The sequence below is a fragment of the Drosophila navojoa genome, chromosome 3 (assembly GCF_054131105.1).
Source record: "Drosophila navojoa isolate 15081-1374.11 chromosome 3, UAZ_NAV_1.0, whole genome shotgun sequence".
Classification (NCBI taxonomy): domain Eukaryota; kingdom Metazoa; phylum Arthropoda; class Insecta; order Diptera; family Drosophilidae; genus Drosophila; species Drosophila navojoa.
In genome coordinates this window covers 11,004,874-11,008,881 of record NC_142891.1, presented here as the reverse complement: position 1 = coordinate 11,008,881, position 4,008 = coordinate 11,004,874, and the positions used below count along the sequence as shown (strand labels likewise).

The 4,008-nt window shown below is 29.4% G+C and overlaps 1 pseudogene across 1 annotated transcript in view; it reads left to right on the top strand.

The window, feature by feature from the left end:
- The first annotated feature begins 481 nt into the window (after nucleotides 1–481).
- The window catches only part of LOC115564621 (mitochondrial 2-oxodicarboxylate carrier pseudogene), a 75,671-nt pseudogene continuing 72,144 nt past the window's right edge, over nucleotides 482–4,008 (top strand). Inside the window, exon 1 of the transcript XR_016196345.1 lies at nucleotides 482–503. The product of XR_016196345.1 is annotated as a mitochondrial 2-oxodicarboxylate carrier pseudogene (transcript). The remainder of the gene's footprint in view (nucleotides 504–4,008) is intronic.

Here is a 4,008-nt window from a genome sequence, read left to right as displayed (position 1 = left end):
TAATGTAAGATTTTAAACTTTTTTTTTTATTAATTTTTAAAATTATTGTCAAGTTTTAAAGAGGCTTATTTCTAAAATTAAAAGCATTTTGTTTCTTATAAGATAAAATTATTAAGAGTACAATTTGAGGGATTATTGCTTATTTTATTATTTCTATTTATTTATTTCTTTATTTAATTATTATAATCTTTTTTTGATTATTATTATTATTTATTAAATTTATTATTCTTATTTATTTTATTGTTTAATTTTTGTTTATTATTAACGTGTTTATTGTCTTTATTACAATTAATTTTTATTTTTTATAAGTTTATTCAGTCTATTATATAGTTTAGTCTAGTCTTCAAATAATAAATTCCAGTGCTGAGATTGTAAACAAATATTTTTCAAGCTTATCTTATGCGAATTCCTTCTGCCAATCTTTTGTTTATCACATGGATTCATGCTCTTCATAACAACCCCACCAAAAGTGCAGTCAGAGTTAAAAACAAATTAAATTAGAAGTCAATATAGAAGCTTTCCTTTATACATTTTATCTATGGTATATTTGAAAATTTTCATAGACCAATGGAAATTCTGAAAATGCTTTTTGGCTTCACATGTTTTCCGGCCAGCTGCAGGAGCTGATGTTTGCTCTTGCTGCTGCAACAACTAACCCACTTTCCAGCTGCTGTTTTTCTAGTGTTTTTCATGATTTTCTTCCTCTTTCTCTGTGACGTTACATACCAGCAAATCCTAATAACAAGTTTCCCATTTGCTTAGCCTAGAAAAAAAAGCCAACAAAAAAAGAGAAGAAATTGCTTAATTCTCGAGTTTTCCATATGACTTTGGCGCCCATAAATTTGCTTTCAATGCACTGCTCTGGCTTACACCGCGCCGCATTCGCCCTTACCGTGCGCCCCGCCCCTCACTGTACACTGTCAATTGTTTGCTGTCTCGGAACTTGTGCGTTTCGAGTTTCCCTTCCGGGGCTAACCTCACAGATGCCACGCAGATTTGACTGGGAATTCAATAAAGTTTGGCAAAATATTATGCCCGACTAAGCCGCCATATTCTGGTCGACACGCCCCCTTTTTGCAATCGCTGTTTGTACGTGCCGCACAAAAGTTTTTAGCCATTTGGCAGAAGAGGAAGAGAGTGTTTGTGTGTGCGAGAGAGAGAGAGAGTGAGTGGGGCAAACCCTTTCGCCGGAATAAAACTCAAAAAGTCATAAAGATTTGCCTTCGCGTTTGTTGGCAACGGCTGCAGCGCCCTCTGGCGGCCAATTGATATATGGTCTGGTTTATCTGAGCGCAAGGTGTGCGACTTTCCCTTATAAACTTACAGATAAAAATGCTGCCGCTCAAGTTTGTAGATAAGCGTTAAAGCAGTCCCAAGTAGTTTTCGCCCCAAAAATGGGAACAGCAGCAGATTTTGTAGGAATATGGGAAGTTGTTTATATTTTGAAATGGAAATCGGAATGTGGGAATGTTTGAGGATATTCATTTGCATATTTACGATATATAATAAATATGGATGTGAATATGAAAATATAGTTAGGTATATATATCATAATTGGATTATAGATTTTAGAGACGATTTTAGATGATTATTTGATTTTAAATATTTTCGTTATCATCGATGACTAAATTATTAGTATTTACTCTCATTTAATCTTAATAGTATAGTATGTTGATTATTATTGTTTTCATTAAAAAATACGATTATTAATATTTTTATATGTGACATTTTTGAATCTCGTTTTTGACGAGTTTTTTATTTATTTTTTTATTTAATTATTTTTTTTAAATATTTTGTAAACATCAGTTCGCCTATTTTGGGTACATAATATTCACAAAATATATATATTAATTTTATAGAAGTGTTAATTAATAGCATTTTCGTATTTATTTTCATTATATAATTTTATTTCATATATAATTTTAATTTTAATATTTTTTTTTTTTTTTATTTTTTTACACTCAAGTTTCTGAAAATCATAGAACTGTTAATTATTGCAAAAAAAAGTCATATCAGCTTAGAAAAAACAGAAACATTTCTAAACATTTTTATTTATATGCTACACAATTTTGCAGTTTATATTTTGAGGTAATGCATCATCCGAGTTCCCATTTCTGGCTTCTCTGCATACTTTATACAAATATAAATACCAGGCCTGAGCATTTGTGCATCATACAACAACTCGTTAGTTTCGAATTTGGGACAGAAAGTTCCTATGCTTGTAACAGGTGCACTGACTGAAGATAGAGAAATATATAGTCAGTGGAGTGATGAGGGAGGAGAAGCTCTCAGTTCTCATATGTGAAAAACGTCAGGCAATTAATTTAAAAGCTGCTTTCATTTATGTTTATCTTAAGTTTTCAGTGGCTTTCGGTTAACTTTGACAACCTACTAAGTTATTCAAGTTCTGCAGCTGCATAACTTTATCTATCTGTATACATATATATATTTAAATATATATATATGAGTCATTTTATGTGTTGTGCGTGTTGTTGGCGATCTGCTCGAAATTCAAGCAGAAAAAAAGAAAATAAAATAAAAAGAAAAAAAGAAATATAGAAAAACTTTGTCTAGAGCATCCATACTTTTTTATGGCTTTTAAGCGTGTCGCTTATGCCGAGAGTGGGCGAGCGACAGAGGGGGAAAAGAGAGCGAAGAGAGGGGAGAAAGGAGACAACGTCCACAGCTTGTGGAACACGCCAAAAGCGTACACAAAGTTTTTCCCTTATGATTCGCTTATGAAATTAAGCAATTTTCTACCAACCACTTCCCCGGCCACGCCCCTCTTCACACGCATGATGACATTTTGGCATAGACAAAAACAGATTTACCAACAACGTAAACAGCAGCAGCAACAACAACAACAACAACGAGCGAATTTATGTACTTTTTATGAGTTTCGCAAAGTGTTTGTAATTAAATTAATAAATTCAGCAACTTTTTTTTTTATTAATATGTCTGCAAATTAAAATTTAATTGTTCAGTTATATTTGATTTTTTATTTTACTTTTTTGTTACATGCCTGTGTTTTAGTTATTCTCTTGAATGTTTAATTTTTGACGCGTGACAGCGTGTGATAAGTGGATTAGGCCAAACCGCTTAGTTGAGCAAAGGGAATTCAGTTAATGAAACATTTATAAACTGAAAAAGTGAAGCCTAAATTATATATTTATATATAGGTTAGGTAATTGTGAAGAGCTGATTATAAATAAATTTATTATTTATTTTAATCTAATTTTAAATTTAGACGCCATTTTTTTCGTATATGCGAAAGGCATTTGTACTTAATTATTTACGCGGCTCTGTTGTTATTAACTACTCTGCTTGCCTTTCAAATTGAATTGGCATTCTAGTTTAGTTTCAATGGCACTATAGTTTATGTATCGATAGTTAACTGTAGTGCTAATGTCTACTTTTATTTTATTTACTTTTTTTTGTATATCGCATAAAAACTAAAGAATATGAAAAATTTTAGCTTTATATTTTTTAATATTTATTTATGTTTAATATTTATTTATAATTTTTCTATATTATCTATATTATCTATTTTTTTTAAATATATATTTTTATGGTTTTGTAAAATTATTTAAAATATTATATTTAAAATATAGCTTTATTGAAGAAGTTTAAAATGTAACATAAATTTTAATGACATGATTGTTTTGAAGTGTAAAAAACAGGCATAAATAGATATAGCAGAATTTTGAGTAAACGCAATAGCTAATAAATTCAGCAAAAAAAAAAAAAATTTTTATATTTGAAAATATATTTTAATAGTTTTTTTTATTTATTTTTATTTATTTTCATGTAATTTAGTTTGATTTAATTTATATTATACTAAAATTTATATTTAATAAGGAAAATTTTGAAAAACTTTCTTTGAGGTAGAAGCCATTATAAATGTTAAAATTCGATTGAATCGCCTATTTTAGTCCATAAAAAAATCTCAATTCAATTGAGTTCCATAAACAATTTGTTTAAAATTGACTGAGCTAAAAACCGAAATTC